Source organism: Prunus avium, chromosome 6 (assembly GCF_965620075.1).
Source record: "Prunus avium chromosome 6, drPruAviu1.hap1.1, whole genome shotgun sequence".
Classification (NCBI taxonomy): Eukaryota; Viridiplantae; Streptophyta; class Magnoliopsida; order Rosales; family Rosaceae; genus Prunus; species Prunus avium.
This window is the reverse complement of record NC_142289.1, coordinates 21,759,563-21,786,270: the sequence shown is the minus strand read 5'-3', so window position 1 is coordinate 21,786,270 and position 26,708 is coordinate 21,759,563. Positions and strand designations below refer to the sequence as shown.

The window sequence follows — 26,708 nt, the reverse complement described above, 5'->3', positions numbered from 1 at the left end:
AGCTAGCTCAGAGTATCTGTGAGTGGACTGTTTGTTTTATAAACGTTTTATGCATTTTAATTTCATTATTTGATCTTGAATAAGTTTTACTGAATACAGCTTTCCTAGCATGACTTGATAGATTTAAATATTTCTGTTTATTTATGTGCTGCCTAGTGGAACATTTAAAAAAGGATTTGGAAAGTTAGAACTGAGGTATTATCAGATTAAATGGCAGCAGGATTTAAGGAATAGTTTTATAAGTAGTTTTATAAACTTTAATCTTTTTCAAGAATTATATATATATATACATTTATTTTAAGCCACCATAGGTACCCAAGGTTGCCTTCAGTATAATAAATGTTGCCTCGGAAATAAAGTTGCCTTTGGAATAAAATTATGTTGCCTTCGGTTATATTGATGTCGACGGACATCCAGTTGCCTTCGGGTAAGTCAGCATGCTAGACACCGCCCCACGAGTTTCGGGGACGCCCAAACCGTGGGTGTGAGGAATGCGGATCAGGCCGACCAAGTGTCCCCTGAATTCTGCTAGGATTGCGGCTCGGGTTGACTTTGTGTTTCCCGAGGTCTGCTAGGACGTGTCACTCCGGTGGCATGAGAATGGAATTGACGGATTATAAAGGAATTGACGGAAATTAAAGGAATTGACGGATTATAAGGAATTGACGGATTACTAAATGGGTACACCTAGGTGGTAGATTTAAAGTGTTTTCAATGTTTTCAAAGACTTAACAATTGATCAAGCATATGATTGATATATATGTATATAAATATGATTACATTGATTTCAGTACAATTATGAATAAAGAAATGTTATAGTTTCTTAACTGTTTTTACAGAGGGGTTAGTATGTTTTTATGCTACTTTCTAAACTTTGTTTTTGGTCCACTCACCTTTTTAATGTTTTGCGCCCCCAGGCAGTAGTCGTGCATCAGTGCTCCACCACCGGGCCGAGTCCTTTTTCCGCCGCGTTCCTTGACAAAGTAGGGTTTTGTTTATTTATTTTTTTGTACTTGTAATCTACTCTGTATAAATGCTCTGATATTGCCCTAGAACACTTGTCTACCTGTTAGTATGTAAAATCTTTGTATACTGGCAGTTGGTGTATATTTTATATGCATGTTTGACAGGTGTAATCTTGGGTTTGGTCCATTTCAGGGGAGACTCTGCTGAGTTTTTCGGCAGAAGTCAAACTCCAGTTGTTTAAGAAATTGTTTGACTAGAAGGGCAATTAGGTCATTTGTGCCCGGCACTTGCCAGGTGTCGGACACGCACAGGGTTCGGCTCGGATTCCAAAGTGGAATTTGGGTCGGGTCCTGTCAAGTCATTTGGTTAATTTTGAGTGAAATCCGATCGCTAAAACTATGGAATACACCAACCACTCCGATTAGGAACGAACTGCCTTAGAACATATATTGTGCAATTTCTTAAACCTATTGATTTCGGATCGAGCCCAAAACTTGGGTAACATCATAATACGGTGGGAGGAGTCGTTTGGTTAAGTTTTAGTGAGATCCGATCTCTAGAACTACCCAAAACACCAACCACTCCAATTAGGAACGAACTGCCTTTGAACTTGAATTGTCCAATTTCTTACACCTATTGATTTCGGATCGAGCCTAAAACTTCAGCAACATCATAATATGGTGGGAGGAGTCATTTGGTTAGTTTTGAGTGAAATCCGATCTATAGAACTATGGAATACACCAACCACTCCGATTAGGAACGATCTGCCTTCGAACAAAAATTGTCCAATTTCTTACACCTATTGATTTTGGATCGAGCCCGAAACTTGGGCAACATCATAATATGGTGGGAGGAGTCATTTGGTTAGTTTTGAGCGAAATCCGATCTCTAGAACTACCCAAAACACCAACCACTCCAATTAGGAACGTACTGCCTTTGAACTTGAATTGTCCAATTTCTTACACGTATTGATTTTGGATCGAGCCCGAAACTTGGGCAACATCGTAATATGGTGGGAGGAGTCATTTGGTTAAGTTTGAGTGAAATCCGATCTCTAGAACTACCCAAACACCAACCACTCCAATTAGGAACGTACAGGCTTTGAAATTGAATTGTCCAATTTCTTACACGTATTGATTTCAGATCGAGCCCAAAACTTGGGCAACATCATAATATGGTGGGAGGAGTCATTTGGTTAAGTTTGAGTGAAATCCGATATCTAGAACTACCCAAAACACCAACCACTCCAATTAGGAACGAACTGCCTTTGAACTTGAATTGTCCAATTTCTTGCACCTATTGATTTCTGATCGAGCCCAAGACTTGGGCAACATCATAATATGGTGGGAGGAGTCATTTCGTTAAGTTTGAGTGAAATCCGATCTCTAGAACTACCCAAAACACCAACCACTCCAATTAGGAACGAACTGCCCTTGAACTTGAAATGTCCAATTTCTTACACCTATTGATTTCGGATCAAGCCCAAAACTTGGGCAACATCATAATATGGTGGGAGGAGTCATTTGGTTAAGTTTGAGTGAAATCCGATCTTTAGAACTACCCAAAACACCAACCACTCCGATTAGGAACGAACTGCCTTTGAACTTGAATTGTCTAATTTCTTACAACTATTGATTTCGGATCGATTCCAAAACTTTGGCAACATCGTAATACGGTGGGAGGAGTCATTTGGTTAAGTTTGAGTGAAATCCGATCTCAAGAACTACCCCAAACACCAACCACTCCAATTAGGAACGAACTTCCTTTGAACTTGAATTGTCCTATTTCTTGCACCTATTGATTTCGAATCGAGCCCAAAACTTCGGCAACAACATAATATGTTGGGAGTAGTCATTTGGTTAGTTTTGAGTGAAATCCGATCTCTAGAACTACCCAAAACACCAACCACTCCAATTAGGAACGTACTGCCTTTGTACTTGAATTGTCCAATTTCTTACACCTATTCATTTCGGGTCTGCCCAAAACTTGGGCAACATCATAATATGGTGGGAGGAATCATTTGGTTAGTTTTGAGTGAAATCCGATCCCCAGAACTATGGAATACACCAACCACTCCGATTCGGAACGAACTGCCTTCGAACATAAATTGTCCAATTTCTTACACCTATTGATTTCGGATCGAGCCCGAAACTTGGGCAACATCATAATTTGGTGGGAGGAGTCATTTGGTTAGTTTTGAGTGAAATCCGATCTCTAGAACTACCCAAAACACCAACCACTCCAATTAGGAACGAACTGCCTTTGAACTTCAATTATACAATTTCTTACACCAATTGATTTCGGATCAAGCCCAAAACTTGGGCACCAACATAATATGGTGGGAGGAGTCACTTGGTTAGTTTTGAGTGAAATCCGATCTCTAGAACTATGGAATACACCAACCACTCCGATTAGGAACGAACTGTTTGGACATAAATTGTCCAATTTCTTACACCTATTGATTTTGGATCGAGCCCAAAACTTGGGCAACATCATAATATGGTGGGAGGAGTCATTTGGTTAAGTTTGAGTGAAATCCAATCTCTTGAACTACCCAAAACACCAACCACTCGAATTAGGAACGAACTGCCTTTGAACTTGAATTGTCCAATTTCTTACACCTATTGATTTCGGATCAAGCCCAAAATTTGGGCAACATCATCATATGGTGGGAGGAGTCATTTGGTTAGTTTTGAGTGAAATCCGATCTCTAGAACTATGGAATACACCAACCACTCCGATTTGGAACGAACTGCCTTCGAACATAAATTGTCCAATTTCTTACACCTATTGACTTCGGATCGAGCCCGAAACTTGGGCAACATCATAATATGGTGGGAGGAGTCATTTGGTTGTTTTGAGTGAAATCCGATCTCAAGAACTATGGAATACACCAACCACTCCGATTCGGAATGAACTGCTTTTGAACATAAATTGTCCCATTTCTTACACCTATTGATTTCGGATCGAGCCCAAAACGTGGGCTACAACATAATATGGTGGGAGGAGTCATTTGGTTAAGTTTGAGTGAAATTCGATCTCTAGAACTATGGAATACACCAACCACTACGATTCGGAATGAACTGCTTTTGAACATAAATTGTCCAATTTCTTAAACCTATTGATTTCGGATCGATCCCAAAACTTGGGCAACATCATAATATGGTGGGAGGAGTCATTTGGTTAGTTTTGAGTGAAATCCGATCTCAAGAACTATGGAATACACCAACCACTCCGATTCGGAATGAACTGCCTTTGAACTTGAATTGTCCAATTTCTTACATCTATTGATTTCGGATCGAGCCCAAAACGTGGGCTACATCATAATATGGTGGGAGGAGTCATTTGGTTAAGTTTGTGTGAAATCCGATCTCTAGAACTACCCAAAACACCAACCACTCCAATTAGGAACGTATTGCCTTTGAACTTGAATTATCCAATTTCTTACACCTATTGATTTCGGATCGAGCCCAAAACTTGGGCAACATCATAATATGGTGGGAGGAGTCATTTGGTTAAGTTTGAGTGAAATCCGATCTCTAGAACTACCCAAGACACCAACCACTCCAATTAGGAACGAACTGCCTTCGAACTTGAATTGTCCAATTGCTTACACCTATTGATTTCGGATCGAGCCCAAAACCTGGGCAACGTCATAATATAGTGGGAGGAGTCATTTGGATAATTTTGAGTGAAATACGATCTCTAGAACTACGGAATACACCAACCACTCCGATTGGGATCGAACTGCCTTTGAACATAAATTGTCCAATTTCTTAAACCTATTGATTTCGAATCGAGCCCAAAACTTGGGCAACATCATATTACGGTGACAGGAGTCATTTGGTTAAGTTTGAGTGAAATCCAATCTCTAGAACTACCCAAAACCCCAACCACTCCAATTTGGAACGAACTGCCTTTGAACTTGAATTGTCCAATTTCTTACACCTATTGATTTCGGATCAAGTCCAAAACTTGGGCAACATCGTAATATGGTGGGAGGAGTGATTTGGTGAATTTAGAGTTAAATCCGATCTCTGGAACTGTGGAATACACCAACCACTCCGATTAGGAACGAATTGACTTTGAACTCGAATTGTCCAATTTCTTACACCTATTGATTTTGGATCTAACTCGAAACTTGGGCAACATCAAAATATGGTGGGAGGAGTGATTTGGTTAAGTTTGAGTGAAATCCGATCTCTAGAACTACCCAAAACACCAACCACTCCAAGTAGGAACGAACTGCCTTTGTACTTGAATTGTCCAATTTCATACACCTATTGATTTCGGATCGATTCCAAAACTTTGGCAACATCGTAATATGGTGGGAGGAGTCATTTGGTTAAGTTTGAGTGAAATCCGATCTCGAGAACTACCCAAAACACCAACCACTCCAATTAGGAACGTACTGCCTTTGAACTTGAATTGTCCAATTTCTTACACCTATTGATTTCGGATCGAGCCCAAAACTTGGGCAACATCATAATATGGGGCGAGGAGTCATTTGGTGTGTTTTTAGAGAAATCCGATCTCTAGAACTATGGATGACACCAACCACACCGACTAGGAACGAACTGCCGCTGAACAAAAATTGTCCAATTTCTTACACCTATTGATTTCGGATCGATCCCAAAACTTCGGCAACATCATAATATGGTGCGAGGAGTCATTTGGGTAATTTTGAGTAAAATCCGATCTCTAGAACTGTGGAATACACCAACCACTCCGATTTGGAACGAACTTCCTTTGAACATTAATTGTCCAATTTCTTACATCTATTGATTTCGGATTGAGCCCAAAACTCGGGCAACTTCATCATATGGTGGGATGAGTCATTTGGTTAAGTTTGAGTGAAATCCGATCTCTAGAACTACCCAAAACACCAACCACTCCAATTAGGAACGAACTGCCTTTGAACTTGAATTGTCCAATTTCTTGCACCTATTGATTTCTGATCGAGCCCAAGACTTGGGCAACATCATAATATGGTGGGAGGAGTCATTTCGTTAAGTTTGAGTGAAATCCGATCTCTAGAACTACCCAAAACACCAACCACTCCAATTAGGAACGAACTGCCCTTGAACTTGAAATGTCCAATTTCTTACACCTATTGATTTCGGATCAAGCCCAAAACTTGGGCAACATCATAATATGGTGGGAGGAGTCATTTGGTTAAGTTTGAGTGAAATCCGATCTTTAGAACTACCCAAAACACCAACCACTCCGATTAGGAACGAACTGCCTTTGAACTTGAATTGTCTAATTTCTTACACCGATTGATTTCGGATCGAGCCTAAAACTTGGGAAACATCATAATATGGTGTGAGGAGTCATTTGGTTGGTTTTGAGTGAAATCCAATCTCTAGAATTATGGAATACACCAACCACTACGATTAGGAACGAACTGCCTTTGAACATAAATTGTAGAATTTCATACACCTATTGATTTCGGATCGAGCCCAAAACTTGGGCAACAACACAATATAGTGGGAGGATTCATTTGGTTAGTTTTGAGTGAAATCTGATCTCTAGAACTACGGAATACACCAACCACTCCGATTGGGATCGAACTGCCTTTGAACATAAATTGTCCAAGTTCTTACACCTATTGATTTCGGATCGAGCCCAAAACTTGGGCAACATGATAATATGGTAGGAGGAGTCATTTGGTTAAGTTTGAGTGAAATCTGATCTCTAGAACTACCCAAAACACCAACCACTCCAATTATGAATGAACTGCCTTTGAACTTGAATTGTCCAATTTCTTACACCTATTGATTTCGGATCGAGCCCAAGAGTTGGGCAACATCATAATATGGTGGGAGTAGTCATTTGGTTAGGTTTGAGTGAAATCCGATCTCTACAACTACCCAAAACACCAACCACTGCAATTTGGAACGAACTGCCTTTGAACTTGAATTGTCCAATTTCTTACACCTATTGATTTCGGATCGAGCCCAAAACTTGGGGAACATCACAATATGGTGGGAGGAGTCATTTGGTTAAGTTTGAGTGAAATCCGATCTCTAGAACTACCCAAAACACCAACCACTCCAATTAGGAACGAACTGCCTTAGAACTTGAATTGTCCAATTTCTTACAACTATTGATTTCGGATCGAGCCCAAAACTTGGGGAACATCACAATATGGTGGGAGGAGTCGTTTGGTTAAGTTTGAGTGAAATCCGATCTCTAGAACAACCCAAAACCCCAACCACTCCAATTAGAAACGAACTGCCATTGAACTTGAATTGTCCAATTTCTTACAACTATTGATTTCGGATCGGGCCCAAAACTTGGGCAACATCGTAATATGGTGGGAGGAGTCATTCGTTTAGTTTTGAGTGAAATCCGATCTCTAGGATTGTGGAATACACCAATCACTCCAATTAGGAACGAACAGCCAAGAACTCCGGTTAGGAATGAACTGCCTTTGAACATAAATCGTCCAATTTCTAACACCTATTGATTTTGGATCGAGCCCAAGACTTGGGCAACATCATAATATCGAGGGACGTGTCATTTGGTTTAGTTTGAGCGAAATCCGGTCTCTAGAACTACCAAAAACACCAACCACAACAATTAGGAACAAACTGCCTTAGAACTTGAACTGTCCAATTTCTTGCACCTATTGATTTCGGATCGAGCACAAAACTTGGGCAACATCATAATAAGGTGGGAGGAGTCATTCGTTTAGTTTTGAGTGAAATCCGATCTCTAGAACTACCCAAAACACCAACCACTCCAATTAGGAACGAAATGACTTTGAACTTGACTTGTCCAATTTCTTACAATTGTTGATTTCGGATCGAGCCCAAAACTGGGGCAACATCATAATATGGTGGGAGGAGTCATTTGGTTAAGTTTGAGTGAAATCCGATCTCAAGAACTACCCCAAACACCAACCACACCAGTTAGGAACGAACTGCCTTTGAACTTGAATTGTCCAATTTCTTACACCTATTGATTTCGGATCGAGCCCAAAACCTGGGCAACATCATAATATGGTGGGAGGAGTCATTTGGTTAAGTTTGAGTGAAATCCGATCTCTAGAACTACCCAAAACACCAACCACTCCAATTTGGAACGAACTGCCTTTGAACTTGAATTGTCCAATTTCTTACACCTATTGATTTCGGATCGAGCCCAAAACATGGGCAACAACATAATATGGTGGGAGGAGTCATTTGGTTAAGTTTGAGTGAAATCCGATCTCTAGAACTACCCAAAACACCAACCACTCCAATTAGGAACGAACTGCCTTTGAACATAAATTGTCCAATTTCTTACACTTATTGATTTCGGATCGGGCCAAAAACTTGGGCAACATCATAATATGGAGGGACGTGTCATTTGGTTTAGTTTGAGCGAAATCCGGTCTATAGAACTACCCAAAACACCAACCACAACAATTAGGAACGAACTGCCTGTGAACTTGAATTGTACAATTTCTTACACCTATTGATTTCGGATCGAGCCCAAAACTTGGGCAACATCATAATATGGTGGGAGGATTCATGTGGTTAAGTTTGAGTGAAATCCGATCTCTAGAACTACCCAAAACACCCACCACTCCAATTAGGAACGAAAAGCCAACCACCCCGGTTTGGAATGAACTGCCTTTAAACATAAATTGTCCAATTTCTTGCACCTATTAATTTCGGATCGAGCCCAAAATTTGGGCAACATCATAATATGAAGGGAGGTGTCATTTGGTTAACTTTGAGCGAAATCCGATCTCTAGAACTACCCAAAACACCAACAACAACACTTAGGAACGAACTGCCTTTGAACTTGAATTGTCCAATTTCTTACACCTATTGATTTCGGATCGAGCCCAAAACTTGGGCAACATCATAATATGGTGGGACGAGTCATTTGTTTAGTTTTGAGTGAAATCCGATCTCTAGAGCTGTGGAATACACCAACCACTCCGGTTAGGAATGAACTGCCTTTGAACATAAATTGTCCAATTTCTTACACCCATTGATTTTGGATCTAGCCGAAAACTTGGGCAACAACATAATATGGTGCGAGGAATCATTTGGTTAAGTTTGAGTAAAATCCGATCTCTAGAACTACCCAAAACACCAACCACTCCAGTTAGGAATGAACTGCCTTTGAACTTGAATTGTCCAATTTCTTGCACCTGTTGATTTCGGATCGAGCCCAAAACTGGGGAAACATCATAATATGGTGGGAGGAGTCTTTTGGTCAAGTTTGAGTGAAATCCGATCTCTAGAACTACCCAAAACACCAACCACTCCAATTAGGAACGAACTTCCTTTGAACTTGAATTGTCCAATTTCTTACACCTATTGATTTCGGATTGAGCCCAACACTTGGGCAACATCATAATATGGTGGGAGGAGTCATTTGGTTAAGGTTGAGTGAAATCCGATCTCTAGAACTACCAAAAACACCAACCAATCCAATTAGGAACGAACTGACTTTGAACTAGAATTGTCCAATTTCTTACAACTATTGATTACGGAACGAGCCCAAAACTGGGGCAACGTCATAATACGGTGGGAGGAGTCATTTGGTTAAGTTTGAGTGAAATCCGATCTCTAGAACTACCCAAAACACCAACCACTCCAATTAGGAACGAACTTACTTTGAACTTGAATTGTCCAATTTCTTACACCTATTGAATTCGGATCGAGCCCAAAACTAGGGCAACGTCATAATATGGTGGGAGGTGTCATTTGGTTAAGTTTGAGTGAAATCCGATCTCTAGAACTACCCAAAACACCAACCTCGAGAATTAGGAACGAACTGCCTTTGAACTTGAATTGTCCAATTTCTTACACCTATTGATTTCGGATCGAGCCCAACACTTGGGTAACATCATAATATGGTGGGAGGAGTCATTTGGTTAAGTTTGAGTGGAATCCGATCTCTAGAACTACCCAAACCACCAACCACTCCAATTAGGAACTAACTGCCTTTGAACTTGAATTGTCCAATTTCTTACACCTATTGATTTTGGATCGACCCCAAAACTAGGGCAACGTCGTAATATGGTGGGAGGTGTCATTTGGTTAAGTTTGAGTGAAATCCGATCTCTAGAACTACCCAAAACACCAACCACAACAATTAGGAACGAACTGCCTTTGAACTTGAATTGTCCAATTTCTTACACCTATTGATTTCGGATCGACCCCAAAACTTGGGCAACATCATAATATGGTGGGAGGAGTCATTTGGTTAAGTTTGGGTGAAATCCGATCTCTAGAACTACCCAAAACACCAACCACTCCAATTAGGAACGAACTGCCTTTGAACTTGAATTGTCCAATTTCTTACACCTATTGATTTTGGATCGAGCCCAAAACTTGGGCAACATCATAATATGGTGGGAGGTGTCATTTGGTTAGTTTTGAGTGAAATCCGATCTCTAGAAGTATGGAATACACCAACCACTCCGATTAGGAACGAACTGCCTTTGAACATAAATTGTCCAATTTCTTACACCTATTGATTTCGGATCGAGCCCAAAACTTGGGCAACATCATAATATCGTGGGAGGATTCATTTGGTTAGTATTGAGTGAAATCCGATCTCTAGAACTATGGAATACACCAACCACTCCGATTAGGAACGAACTGCCTTCGAACATAAATTGTCCAATTTCTTACACCTATTGATTTCGGATCGAGCCCAAAACTTGGGCAACAACATAATATGGTGGGAGGATTCATTTGGTTAGTATTGAGTGAAATCCGATCCCTAGAACTATGGAATACACCAACCACTCCAATTAGGGATGAACTGCCTTTGAACATAAATTGTCCCATATCTTACACCTATTGATTTCGGATCGAGCCCAAAACTTGGGCAACATCATAAGATGGTGCGAGGAGTCATTTGGTTAAGTTTGAGTAAAATCCGATCTCTAGAACTACACAAAACACCAACCACTCCAATTAGGAATGAACTGCCTTTGAACTTGTATTGTCCAATTTTTTACACCTGTTGATTTCGGATCAAGCCCAAAACTGGGGCAACATCATAATATGGTGGGAGGAGTCATTTGGTTAAGTTTGAGTGAAATCCGATCTCTAGAACTACCCAAAACACCAACCACACCAGTTAGGAACGAACTGCCTTTGAACTTGAATTGTCCAATTTCTTACACCTATTGATTTCGGATCGAGCCCAAAACCTGGGCAACATCATAATATGGTGGGCGGATGGATTTGGTTAAGTTTGAGTGAAATCCGATCTCTAGAACTACCCAAAACACCAACCACTCCAATTTGGAACGAACTGCCATTGAACTTGAATTGTCCAATTTCTTACACCTATTGATTTCGGATCGAGCCCAAAACATGGGCAACATCATAATATGGTGGGAGGAGTCATTTGGTTAAGGTTGAGTGAAATCCGATCTCTAGAACTACCAAAAACACCAACCAATCCAATTAGGAACGAACTGACTTTGAACTAGAATTGTCCAATTTCTTACAACTATTGATTACGGAACGAGCCCAAAACTGGGGCAACGTCATAATACGGTGGGAGGAGTCATTTGGTTAAGTTTGAGTGAAATCCGATCTCTAGAACTACCCAAAACACCAACCACTCCAATTAGGAACGAACTTACTTTGAACTTGAATTGTCCAATTTCTTACACCTATTGAATTCGGATCGAGCCCAAAACTAGGGCAACGTCATAATATGGTGGGAGGTGTCATTTGGTTAAGTTTGAGTGAAATCCGATCTCTAGAACTACCCAAAACACCAACCTCGAGAATTAGGAACGAACTGCCTTTGAACTTGAATTGTCCAATTTCTTACACCTATTGATTTCGGATCGAGCCCAACACTTGGGTAACATCATAATATGGTGGGAGGAGTCATTTGGTTAAGTTTGAGTGGAATCCGATCTCTAGAACTACCCAAACCACCAACCACTCCAATTAGGAACTAACTGCCTTTGAACTTGAATTGTCCAATTTCTTACACCTATTGATTTTGGATCGACCCCAAAACTAGGGCAACGTCGTAATATGGTGGGAGGAGTCCTTTGGATAAGTTTGGGTGAAATCCGATCGCTAGAACTACCCAAAACACCAACCACTCCAATTAGAAACGAACTGCCTTTGAACATAAATTGTCCAATTTCTTACACCTATTGATTTCGGATCGAGCCCAAAACTTGGGCAACAACATAATATGGTGGGAGGATTCATTTGGTTAGTATTGAGTGAAATCCGATCCCTAGAACTATGGAATACACCAACCACTCCGATTAGGAATGAACTGCCTTTGAACATAAATTGTCCCAATTTCTTACACCTATTGATTTCGGATTGAGCCCAAAACTTGGGCAACATCATAATATGGTGGGAGGTGTCATTTGGTTAAGTTTGAGTGAAATCCGATCTCTAGAACTACCCAAAACACCAACCACAACAATTAGGAACGAACGGCCTTTCAACTTGAATTGTCCAATTTCTTACACCTATTGATTTCGGATCGAGCCCAAAACTTGGGCAACATTATAATATGGTGGGAGGAATCATTTGTTTAGTTTTGAGTGACATGCGATCTCTAGAACTGTGGAATACACCAACCAGTCCGGTTAGGAATGACCTGCCTTCGAACATAAATTGTCAAGTTTCTTGCACCTATTGATTTCGGATCGAGCCCAAGACTTGGGCAACATCATAATATGGTGGGAGGAGTCATTTGGTTAAGTTTGAGTGAAATCCAATCGCTAGAACTACCCAAAACACCAACCACTCCAATTTGGAACGAACTGCCTTTGAACTTGAATTGTCCAATTTCTTACACCTATTGATTTCGAATGGAGCCCAAAGCTTGGGCAACATCATAATATGGTGGGAGGTGTCATTTGGTTAAGTTTGAGTGAAATCCGATATCTAGAACTACCCAAAACACCAACCACAACGATTAGGAACGAATTGCCTTTGAACTTGAATTGTACAATTTCTTACACCTATTGATTTCGGATCGAGCCCAAAACTTGGGCAACACCATAATACGGTGGGAGGAGTCATTTGTTTAGCTTTGAGTGAAATCCGATCTCTAGAACTGTGGAATACACCGACCACTACGGTTAGGAATGAGCTGCCTTTGAACATAAATTGTCCAATTTCTTACTCCTATTGATTTTGGATCGAGCCCGAAACTTGGGCAACATCATAATATGGTGGGAGGGGTCATTTGGATAAGTTTGAGTGAAATCCGATCTCTAGAACTACCCAAAACACCAACCACAACAATTAGGAACGAACTGCCTTTGAACATGAAGTGTCCAATTTCTTACACCTATTGATTTCGGATCGAGCCCAAAACTTGGGCAACATTATAATATGGTGGGAGGTGTCATTTGGTTAAGTTTGAGTGAAATCCGATCTCCAGAACTACCCAAAACACCAACCACTCCAATTAGGAACGAACTGCCTTTGAACTTGAGTTGTCCAATTTCTTACACCTATTGATTTCAGATCGATCCCAATGCTGGGGAAACATCATACTGTGGTGGGAGGAGTCATTTTATTAGTTTTGAGTGAAATCCGATCTCTAGAACTATGGAATACACCAACCACTCCGATTAAGAACGAACTGCCTTTGAACATAAATTGTCCAATTTCTTACACCTATTGACTTTGGATTGAGCCCGAAACTTGGGCAACAGCATAATATGGTGGGAGGAGTCATTTGGTTAAGTTTGAGTGAAATCCGATCTCTAGAACTACCCAAAACACCAACCACTCCAATTAGGAACGAACTGCCCTTGAACTTGAATTGTCCAATTTCTTACACCTATTGATTTCAGATCGAGCCCAACGCTGGGGAAACCTCATAATGTGGTGGGAGGAGTCATTTTGTTAGTTTTGAGTGAAATCCGATCTCTAGAACTATGGAATACACCAACCCCTCCGATTGGGAACGAACTGCCATTGAACATAAATTGTCCAATTTCTTACACCTACTGATTTCGGATCGAGCCCAAAACTTGGGCAACATCATAATATGGTGGGAGGAGTCATTTGGTTAATTTTGAATGAAATCCGATCTCTAGAACAACCCAATACACCAACCACTCCAGTTAGGAACGAACTGCCTTTGAACTTGAATTGTCCAATTTCTTACACCTATTGATATCGGATCGAGCCCAACGCTGGGGAAACATCATAATGTGGTGGGAGGAGTCATTTTGTTAGTTTTGAGTGAAATCCGATCTCTAGAACTATGGAATACACCAACCACCCCGATTAGGAACGAACTGCCTTTGAACATAAATTCTCCAATTTCTTACACCTATTGATTTCGGAGCGAGCCCAAAACTTGGGCAACATCATAATATGGTGGGAGGAGTCATTTGGTTAAGTTCGAGTGAAATCAGATCTCCAGAACTACCCAATACACCAACCCACCCAATTAGGAACGAACGACTGCCTTTGAACTTGAATTGTCCAATTTCTTACACCTATTGATTTCGGATAGAGCCCAAAACTTGGGCAACATCATAATATGGTGGGAGGAGTCATTTGGTTACGTTTGAGTGAAATCCGATCTCCAGAACTACCCGATAACCAACCATCCCAATTAGGAACGAATTTCCTTAGAACATGAATTGTGCAATCTTTACACCTATTGATTTCGGATAAAGCCCAAAACTTGGGCAACATCATAATATAGTGGGAGTAGTCATTTGGTTAAGTTTGAGTGAAATCCAATATGTAGAAATACCCAAAACAACAACCACTCCAGTTAGGAACGAACTGCCTTTGATCTTGAATTGTCCAATTTCTTACACCTATTGATTTTGGATCGACCCCAAAACTAGGGCAACGTCGTAATATGGTGGGAGGTGTCATTTGGTTAAGTTTGAGTGAAATCCGATCTCTAGAACTACCCAAAACACCAACCACAACAATTAGGAACGAACTGCCTTTGAACTTGAATTGTCCAATTTCTTACACCTATTGATTTCGGATCGACCCCAAAACTTGGGCAACATCATAATATGGTGGGAGGATTCATGTGGTAATTTTGAGTGAAATACGATCTCTAGAACTACCCAATACACCAACCACCCCAACTAGGAACGAACTGCCTTTGAACTTGAATTGTCCAATTTCTTACCCCTATTGATTTCGGATCAAGCCCAAAACTTGGGCAACATCATAATATATTGGGATGAGTCATTTGGTTAACTTTGAGTAAAATCCGATCTCTAGAACTACCCAAAACACCAACCACTCCAATTAGGAACGAACTGCCTTTGAACTTGAATTGTCCAATGACTTACACCTATTGATTTCGGATCGAGCCTAAAACTTGGGCAACATCATAATATTGTGGGAGGAGTCATTTGGTTACGTTTGAGTGAAATCCGATCTCTAGAACTACCCAGTACACCAACCACTCCAATTAGGAACGAACTGCCTTTGAAATTGAATTGTCCAATTTCTTACACCTATTGATTTCGGATCGAGCCCAAAACTTGGGCAACATCATAATATGCTCGGAGGAGTCATTTGGAACTTTGAGTGAAATCCAATCTCTAGAACTACCCAAAACACCAACCGTTCCAATTAGGAACGAACTGCCTTTGAACTTGAATTGTCCAACTTCTTACACCAATTGATTTCGGATCGAGCCCAAAACTTGGGCAACATCATAATATGGTGGAAGGAGTCATTCGGTTAGTTTTGAGGGAAATCCGATCTCTAAAACTATGGAATACACCAACCACTCCGACTAGGAATGAACTGCCTTTGAACATAAATTGTCCAATTTCTTAAACCTATTGATTTCTGATCGAGCCCAAAACTTGGGCAACAACATAATATGGTGGGAGGAGTCATTTTGTTAGTTTTGAGTGAAATCCGATCTCTAGAACTATGGAATACACCAACCACTCCCATTAGGAACGAACTGCCTTTGAACATAAATTGTCCAATTTCTTACACATATTGATTTCGGATCGACCCACAAACTTGGGCAACATCATAATGTGGTGGGAGGAGTCATTTGGTTAATTTTGAGTGAAATCCGATCCCTAGAACTATGGAATATACCAACCACTTCAGTTAGGAACGTAATGCCTTTGAACTTGAATTGTCCAATTTCTTACACCTATTGATTTCGGATAGAGCCCAAAACTTGGGCAACATCATAATATGGTGGGAGGAGTCATTTGGTTAATTTGGAGTGAAATCCGATCACTAGAACTATGGAATACACCAACCACTTCAATTTGTAACGAACTGCCTTTGAACTTGAACTGTCCAATTTCTTACACCTATTGATTTTGGATCGAGCCCAAAACTTGGGCAACATCTTAATATGGGGGGACGAGTCATTTGGTTAGTTTTGCGTGAAATCCGATCTCTAGAACTATTGAATACACCAACCACTACGATTAGGAACGAACTGCCTTTGAACATAAATTGTCCAATGTCATAAACCTGTTGATTTCGGATCGAGCCCAAAACTTGGGCAACAGCATAATATGGTGGGAGGAGTCATTTGGTTAAGTTTGAGTGAAATCCGATCTCTAGAACTACCCGAAACACCAACCACTCCAATTAGATACGAACTGCCTTTAAACTTGAATTGTCCAATGTCTTACACCTATTGATTTCGGATCGAGCCAAAAACTTGGGCAACATCAAAATATGGTGGGAGGAGTCATTTGGTTAAGTTTGAGTGAAATCGGATCTCTAGAACTACCCAATACACCAACCCACCCAATTAGGAACGAACTCCCTTTGAACATGAATTGTCCAATTTCTTACACCTATTGATTTCGGATCGAGCCCAAGACTTGGGCAACATCATAATAAGGTGGGAGGACTCATTTGGTTAGTTTTGAGTGAAATACGATATCTAGAACTATGGAATACACCAACCACTCTGATTAGGAACGAACTTCCTTTGAACATAAATTATCCAATTTCTTAAACCTATTGATTTCGGTTCGATCCCAAAACTTGGGCAACATCATAATATGGTGGGAGGAGTCATTTGGTTAAGTTTGAGTGAAATCCGATCTCTAGAACTTCCCAAAACACCAACCACTCCAATTAGGAACGAACAGCTTTTGAACTTGAATTGTCCAATTTCTTACACCTATTGATTTCGGTTCGAGCCCAAAACTTTGGCAACATCATAATATGGTGGGAGGAGTCATTCGGTTAAGTTTGAGTGAAATCCGATCTCTTGAACTTCCCAAAACACCAACCACTCCAATTAGGAACGAACTGCCTTTGAACTTGAATTGTCCAATTTCTTACACCTATTGATTTCGGATCGAGCCCAAAACTTGGGCAACATCATAATATGGTGGGAGGTGTCATTTGGTGAAGTTTGAGTGAAATCCGATCTCTAGAACTAGCCAATACTCACCCAATTAGGAACGAACTGCCTTCGAACCTGAATTGTCCATTTTCTTACACCTACTGATTTCGGATCGAGCCCAAAAATTATGCAACATCATAATATGGTGGGAGAAGGCATTTGGTTAAGTTTGGGTGAAATGCGATATCTAGAACTACCCAATACACCAACCAATCCAATTAGGAACGAACTGCCTTTGATCTTGAATTGTGCAATTTCTTACACCTATTGATTTCGGATCGAGCCCAAAACTTGGGCAACATCATAATATGGCGGGAGGAGTTATTTTGTTAATTTTGAGTGAAATTCGACCTCTAGAACTACCCAATACACCAACCACCCCAATTAGGAACGACCTGCATTTGAACTTGAATTGTCCAATTTCTTACACCTATTGATTTCGGATCGCGCCCAAAACTTGGGCAACATCATAATATGGTGGGAGGAGTCATTTGGTTAAGTTTGAGTGAAATCCGATCTCTAGAACTACCCAAAACACCGACCACTCCAATTAGAAACGAACAGCCTTTGAACTTGAAATGTCCAATTTCTTACACCTATTGATTTCGGATCGAGCCCAAAACTTGGGCAACATCATAACATGGTGGGAGGAGTCATTTTTAGTGAAATCCGATCTCTAGAACAATTGAATACACCAACCACTCCGATTAGGAACGAACTTTCTTTGAACATAAATTGTCCAATTTCTTAAACCTATTGATTTCGGATTGATCCCAAAACTTGGGCAACATCATAATTGTTGAGCCTATTCCTAACAACTAAAATGAGTTATTAAAAATAGCAACTTCAATTCTCGCAAGTGCACGAACCATTTATAGTATAGCTTATGAAATACGAGGTCGATCCCGCGGAGAATGGTAACTTGGTTGCAAGTTAAACTACTTAGAATGATGGAAAAACTGAAAACAAAGAAACAAACTAACTAACAATTGGCAAGGTCTAGGACAGAATCCTAGCACCACACACGCACTCGAATGGGGGGTTTTTGTTGTTTAAATGAAAACAAGAGAATGAAATGGAAGTGCTGGAAGTAAACAATGGCAGCAATGAACAAGTTGTGAAACAATGATTGAGAAGTGTTAGAGCCTTGGAATCTACCACTAGTCTTCCTATCCAAGTTATGAATGCATAGAAATTGACTCAAGCTTCATTAACAATAGATTATCGCATACAAGCCTATGGTATCTAGGTGCAGGATGCATGATTCTCCTAAGGCATGTAATTGTGCATGGTATCTACACAACACGTGATCTCTAATATGCAACCTAAGCATGGTATCTACTTAGAATAAAGCATATAAGAGTCATTAAGTTCCTTGAGAATATGATAATCACACAAGTCCTAGAACATGGTATCTGTCCTAGTCAACCTATGGTTATTAACCCCTTGAATGATTCTTAGGTCATTCATGTGTTGCTTGTGAAAGGAGAGTAGAATTGGTGAATCTAAACCCCTTCCCAACCTGTGCTAGATGCATAAAATCCTAGTTAGCTACTCCAAGAAAACATACATCAAGCACATAATAAGCTGGAGATTAACAACTTGATAATGAAAGCAAGGAAATCAATTAACTATGAAATCATCCATAACATTGAATATTCATGACTAGGGCTTCATCCTAAGCCCTAACAAAATGGATTAGTTAAACATAATTATGAATACAGAAGATAAGAAATACATAGGTAGAATAAAGAGAATAGAAGAACTAGCTGGTGGCAGCAAGGTAGTTTCCAGGACAGCTCCCAGCTCTCCCTCCTTTGCAACTAGCTCTCTTCTCTCTTTGTGGTGAATCTGAATGTGTGTATGGAAGTAATGGATGAAGTGAATTGTGTCTGGGATGTGGAATGGAAGTGGTATTTATAGGGAGAAGGAAAGGGGAATTCTGAATTGAATATGACTAATGCATACAACACTTGTATTTAGAAAATCAGAATTTGTTGTTGCACTAATAAATCCCACCAGCAGCCATAGGTCATCTTCAAGTCAGCATGATCAAGCATCCATCAGAAACCAATAGCTCATGCCTAGCTCACCATGACCAAGCATCCATCAGCTCATCCTCATGTCAGCATGATGTGTATTTTGATGGGCTCACGGATTGGGTTTGGCTGAATCAAAATATGACTTTAAGATATCCATTTTGAAGTTCAGAATGTCTCTGATCCAACCACACAAGTATTGGCCCAATCCAAGCTCGGATGAAGAAGATAAGTCCGAAATGAACTTCTAACTCAATATCCAGTTTTTGCACGTTTTGCACCATTTTGCTTCAAAAGCAGTCTCTTGCTGCTTCAACCTATAGAACACACAAACATAGGTAAGTGACTTGAAATAAAGAGAAACTAAACAAAATTACTAAGTAACGAAGGCATGCAAATGTGTGAAATTATGAACTTATCAAATACCCCCAAACTTAGACTTTGCTAGTCCTCGAGCAAACAAAATAAAACTACAACTTAGAAAACAGAAAATAAGCAGCTAGCCTTCCAAACAATATCCTCAAAGAATCACCAAAGTATATGGTTCCAAAGAAACACAACAATCACAATCTAAGTTCCACACATGATTCAAGAGTGTGCAAAGCTTACAATGACATCCTTAAGTGTAGTGTGTGAATGCCAAATTAGAACAACACCTGCAACTCAAATAAGTACATGCGCACACACTTAGAGCACAATCAAGAATTTCGAACCCCATAAGCTCATTATGAAATCAGCTCTCCACAGTAATACCACACATTACCAAGGATCAAAAGGACTTTACAAGGGTTGTAATGAGGCTTAGGGTAGTGGTTGAATGAAAGAGGAGACATGGAGATATAACAACATTTTGAGCACAACTAAAGCATAGGTAAAAGCATGAGAGATTACTGAACTTTGTAACAAGCAAGGAACACATACATGAGCAGATTTTCAACATAATTTCAGCACCTTCAAATGTGTTATTTGGCCTAATTTTGTGGCTCTTTACCCTAGATCACCATGATCTTTCCTTATAACACCCTAGGGCCGTGACTACATTGGTCACACTTCATTACCTCTTTTGATTAGTTAACAATACCCCAAAACTTATTTCTTTTCAACACTTGGGTTACAGTACTAATGACTCACTTTTGCTCCAAAAACCTTGCAATCTTTATGACTCTCCTTTAAAGATAGCTTTAATTGCTCAAAGAATAGGTAAAGATAAGAAACAGAGATTTATTATGGTAGAAATGGTTTACACAAAGAAAGGCATAACGTAGGCTCAAATGGGTTGACTAGGGATGAATACATGTAGAGGGATGGTTAGAAAGGCTCAAACGATTTAAACATGGCCTAAATCACTTCCTAAGCATTGTATAGCAACAGAATGTCTCAAGAGATATTCAAATAAGTTCTAGAGCATGAAACCAAGATCATGAAATAAGCAGAATTGCATAACATCTCCAAGTAGCAAGAAATTGGACTAACTTGGCAAAGTGCTCAATAAGTGCAAGGATGGCATGCAAGACAAAGTTCACTTAGAATCACACATAGGCCTTAAACAATGACTATCAATTTCTGAAAAACCATATTAGTATTAAATCCAAGTCTTATCATAGGTGTTTGGAAGGATAACGAAACAACACACAAAATCCTGCGTTATTAGACACTAGACACACTTAAAAATTTTAAAATTTGACAATAAAACAACATAACTGAATCCTTCCCCCCAAACTTAAATGAAACATTGTCCTCAATGTTTAGAGTATAAGAACAAGCAATGCCTCATAAATGAAAGGAAAGAAGATAAGGAAAAGACATAACCAAATGTTAGAGTTCAGAAAACAACTCCCCTTTGAAGCGATTAGGACGCAAGCAGCTTCTTGCACGTTCTATCTTCTCCTCATCACCTTGGGTTGCCTCCCAAGAAGCACTAAGTTTTATGTCTTCAGCCGGACGTCCAAACTTTGGTGAGCTTCAAGAGAGTGGTGGAGGCTCCTTGAGTGCCTGAGACTCAATATTGGCATCAAAGTTGGCATCAAAGTAAGGTTTCAACCGATGTCCGTTCACCTTGAAGGTGCTGCCATCCTTAATGTTTTGAATCTCCACTGCGCCATGATCAAACACATTAGTCATAACAAAAGGGCCAATCCACCGAGAACGAAGCTTACCTGGGAAGAGCTTAAGGCGTGAATTGAATAAGAGAACCTTCTGCCCTTCCTCAAACGTCTTCCTAAGAATCTTCTTGTCATGATACTGCTTTGTTTTCTCCTTATAAAGCTTAGCGTTCTCATACGCCTCATGTCGCAACTCCTCCAACTCATTGAGTTGAAGCCTCCTCTTTTCACCAGCAGCTTTCATGTCAAAATTGAATGCCTTGATCGCCCAATAAGCCCTGTGCTCAAGCTCCACTGGTAAGTGACAAGGTTTACCAAAAACAAGTCTATATGGAGACATACCTATGGGGGTCTTATAAGCTGTCCTATAAGCCCACAATGCATCCTCCAAACGCATGTACCAATCCTTCCTTGTGGTGTTCACTGTCTTCTCAAGTATGTGCTTAATCTCCCTATTGCTTATCTCAACCTGCCCACTAGTTTGAGGATGGTAGGGTGTTGCCACCTTATGCTTGATTCCATACTTCTTCAAGAGTGCTGCAAAAGCTTGGTTAACAAAATGGGAGCCACCATCACTAATGATTGCTCTCGGTGTGCCAAACCTTGTAAAAATATTTCCTCTGAGAAAACTGATCACAATCTTAGCATCATTAGTTCTAGTGGCAATGGCTTCCACCCATTTGGAAACATAATCGACAGCAACTAATATATATTCAAATCCATAAGAAGTAGGAAAAGGGCCCATGAAATCAATTCCCCAAACATCAAATATATCAATGACTAAGATATTAGTGAGAGGCATCTGATTTCTAGCATGCAAATTACCCATCCGTTGGCATCTATCACATGAAGCACAAAATGTATAAGCATCCTTAAAAAGGGTAGGCCAAAAGAAACCTGATTGTAGCACTTTGTTGGCAGTCTTCTTTGCTCCAAAATGGCCTCCGCATGCATGGGAGTGACAAAACTCTAGAATGCTCTTAAAATCACCTTCAGGCACACACCTTCGAATTACTTGGTCCGGACAATGCTTGAATAGGTATGGATCATCCCAAAAGTAGTATCTTGCTTGCTTCCTAAGCTTGTCACGTTGGAATGTAGATAACCCTGTAGGGAGTTCGTTAGTGCATAAGTAGTTAACAATATCAGCAAACCAAGGCAATGGATTAAGAGAATTCAAAGCACAAATAGAGAAGAGTTGCTCATCAGGGAAGCTTTCACGCAATGGCAGTGAATCCTCCTCTTCATTAGATACATGCACCAATCTACTCAAGTGATCAGCCACCACATTCTCACTTCCTTTCTTATCTTTTATCTCCAAGTCAAACTCTTGCAACAAGAGGATCCATCTAATGAGGCGTGGCTTGGCATCCTTTTTAGCTAACAAGTATTTCAATGCTGCATGATCAGTGTAAACAATGACCTTGTTAGTAATCAAATAAGATCTGAACTTCTCTAAAGCAAATATGACAGCTAATAACTCCTTCTCTGTGGTGGAATAGTTGAGTTGGGCATCGTTGAGGGTTCTACTAGCATAGTAGATGGCATGTGGCTTCTTATCAACTCGCTGCCCCAAAACAGCTCCAACAGCATAATCTGAAGCGTCACACATCAGTTCAAAAGGCAAGCTCCAATCCGGTGGCATAATGATTGGGGCAGTTGTGAGCATCATTTTCAAAGCATTGAAAGCATTCTCACAGTTTTGATCAAACACAAAATCCATGTCCTTGGCAAGGAGATTGCACAAAGGCCTTGCAATCTTAGAAAAATCTTTAATGAAACGCCTATAGAAACCTGCATGGCCAAGGAAAGAACGTACTTCTTTGACAGAAGTAGGTGAGGGCATAGAAGCAATCAAATCAATCTTAGCTTTATCTACCTCAATTCCATTACTAGAGATGACATGACCAAGAACTATGCCTTGGTTAACCATAAAATGACATTTTTCCCAATTAAGCACAAGGTTATTTTGTTCACATCTAGCCAACACCTTAGATAAGTTATGCAAACATTGATCAAAAGAATCACCAAAGACAGAGAAGTCATCCATGAATACCTCAATAAACCTTTCTACCATGTCGGAGAAAATGCTCATCATGCACCTTTGGAAAGTGGCTGGGGCGTTGCAAAGACCAAAAGGCATCCTCCTATAAGCAAAAGTACCAAAGGGACATGTGAAGGTTGTCTTCTCTTGATCTTCTGGGGCTATGGCGATTTGGTTGTAACCTGAATATCCATCAAGGAAGCAATAGTGGCTATGGCCAGCCAATCTCTCAAGCATTTGATCAATAAATGGAAGAGGGAAGTGATCCTTGCTTGTTGCTGTGTTGAGCTTCCTATAATCAATGCAAACTCTCCAGCCCGTGGTCATCCGTGTTGGTACAAGCTCGTTTGCTTCATTCTTCACCACTGTGATACCTGATTTCTTGGGGACAACTTGTATTGGGCTCACCCATTTACTGTCAGAAATAGGGTAAATAATACCAACATCTAAAAGCTTCATTACCTCTTTCCTTACCACCTCCTTCATGTTTGGATTGAGACGTCTTTGGGCATCCCTCTTAGGCACTGCATTGTCCTCCAATAGTATCCTATGCATGCACAATGTTGGGCTTATGCCTTTGATATCTGCAATGCTCCATCCAATCGCAGTTTTGTGCTCTTTTAGAACTCTCAAAAGCTTCTTCTCATCATTTGGTTCGAGGTGTGAGGCAATGATAACAGGTAGAGTCTCACTCTCACCTAAATAAGCATATTTAAGGTGTGTTGGCAATTGCTTTAATTCCAACTCCGGTGCCTGCACAATAGAAGGTAAAACCTTATTAGTAGGTGCGGGTAAAGATTCAAATTGGTTTGCATACCTCTTTCCCACTTCTATGTAGCTATCCATGCTGCAAACAAGCTCAAGAAGTAAAGGAGAGATCACAGCCTCTAATCTGTCCACTTCTTCTTTCCTTATGCTTTGTGTGATGCATGCTTCAATAGGCTCCAAATAACTCATTGGCAGTGCTTCTTTCACCATATTATCAATTGCATCAAGCTGGAAAACTTCATGCTCATCACTTGGAAACTTGGAGGCTTCAAACACTTTGAATGCTATTGTCTCATCAAACACGTTCATAGTCAATGTACCCTTCTTCACATCAATAATTGCACCGGCAGTTGCCATGAATGGACGACCAAGAATGAGTGGTAACTGATTGTCATGAATTGGTGCTTCTTCCATTTCCAACACCAAGAAATCAGCTGGCAAAATCAGCTCTTCTACTTTCACCAAAACATCTTCTAGAATGCCCCTAGGGTACCTGATAGTTCTATCTGCCAATTGAATGCTCACAGATGTGGCTTGCAACTCACCAAGGTTAAGTTTCTCATAAACATGATATGGCATAAGGTTAATGGATGCACCAAGATCAAGCAAAGCTTTTTGAAACTTAAAATCACCAACAATGCAAGGTATAGAAAACGAACCTGGATCCTTTAGCTTTGGAGGTAGCTTTCTTTGTAAGACTGCACTAACCTCTTCACTTAATGCAACCTGTTCATGCTCTTTGAATCTCCTCTTGTTAGTGCATAGATCCTTCAAAAATTTTGCATATTTTGGAATCTGAGCAATGGCATTGAGCAATGGGATGTTGATTTGCACTTTCTTGAATATTTCCATTATCTCATCCAAGCCTTGATCTTTCTTTGACTTTGATAACCTGCTGGGAAAGGGTGCAATAGGCCTAAAAGCATTAGATGAAATTGGAACTTGATTAGCATTAGATGATACCTTAGGGCCTGTGCTCTTTCCAAGAGAATTGAGGGGCTGTTTGCTGGAACCTGTGGGCTGCCCTTGTGGTGGCTGAATGATCTCCACATTTTCTCCATCTTCTTGCTCTTCATTGGCATCTCCAACCTTATTATCAACTTGTTTACCACTTCTCAAGATGTGCACTGCTTTAACTTGCTCATGATGCCTTGGATTCACCTCCGTTTGGCTTGGAAAAGTTCCGGATGCTCTATTGCTCATGGAGGATGCAATCTGCCCAACTTGCACTTCTAGTTTGTTCACTGCATTTTGAAGATTCTGATTGGTTTGCATTTGTTGCCCCATGAACTTCTTGAACATGTCTTGCAATTCTCCCATTTGATCACCCCTTTGCTCTTGCACTTGTTGGGGAGCTTGCTGGAATTGCCTTTGTTGTATTTGGAATCCTGGGGGAGGTCCTTGAGATTGTTGCACATTTGAATTATTGCTCCACCTGAAATTAGGATGATTTCTCCACCCCGGATTGTACGTGTTTGAGTAAGGATCATTCTGAGGATTCCTTCCTTGAAGGGCATTTGCTTGCTCTAGCATGTGCTTTGCAAAAGATTGGTCTTGAACTTCCTCTTTGCTTCCTAGAGGGCCAGTCACTGCCTGTTGAAGCAAAGAACACATAACATCAAGTTTTGCATTAATCTCATTATTAGTACTTACCTCAGAGACCACAGCTTTCATAGGAGCTCCTCTTCCTTTATTGTAGCTCCATTGTTGAGAGTTGGTACTCAAAGATTCAAAGAGAGTAAAAGCCTCATCTGCTGTTTTGTTCATCAGTCCTTCTCCACTTGTTGCATCTACCATCATCCTTTCGGAATCAAGCAAACCTTCATAGAAAGATTGCATTTGCATCCAACTCTCTATATTGTGGTGTGGGCAAGAACTCATCATCTCCTTGTACCTCTCCCAGCATTCATGAAAAGCTTCTCCTTCTCTTTGTGTGAAACCAAGAATTTCCTTTCTAATCTTGTTAGTCTTTTGAGCTGGAAAGAATTTCTGCAAAAACTTATTAGAAAGCTCATCCCAAGTACGAATTGAAGCATTAGGCAAAGAGTATAACCATGACTTAGCCTTATCTTTTAAACTGAATGGGAATAGCCTCATCTTAATCTGCTCATCATCAAGTCCTTGAATTTTGATTGTAGCACATATTTCAAAGAATTGCTTAACATGCATGTAAGGATCCTCAGTGGTATTACCATAATAAGTTGGAAGAAGATGAATCATACCACTTCTAAGCTCAAACCTGTCAATTGTGAGTTGAGGATAGATGATGCACGAAGGTTGATCAGTGACTTTGGGGATGGAAAATTCACGCAGAGGTTTCCTAGGTTGGACAACAAGCGCACCACCTCCTTCATCATTACTGTTGTTGTTTGGAATCTCTGCCATCTTGCTTGAACCTTCAGATTCGTAGCTCTCAGATTCAGCACTTAAAGAACTATAATT

The 26,708-nt window shown here is 40.3% G+C and overlaps 1 non-coding gene across 1 annotated transcript; it reads left to right on the top strand.

The window, feature by feature from the left end:
* Positions 1 to 26,121: 26,121 nt before the first annotated feature.
* LOC148293819 (small nucleolar RNA R71) lies at positions 26,122 to 26,228 on the top strand. Its single transcript, XR_015836886.1, has one exon. It is a non-coding gene; the product is annotated as a small nucleolar RNA R71 (small nucleolar RNA).
* Positions 26,229 to 26,708: the final 480 nt, after the last annotated feature.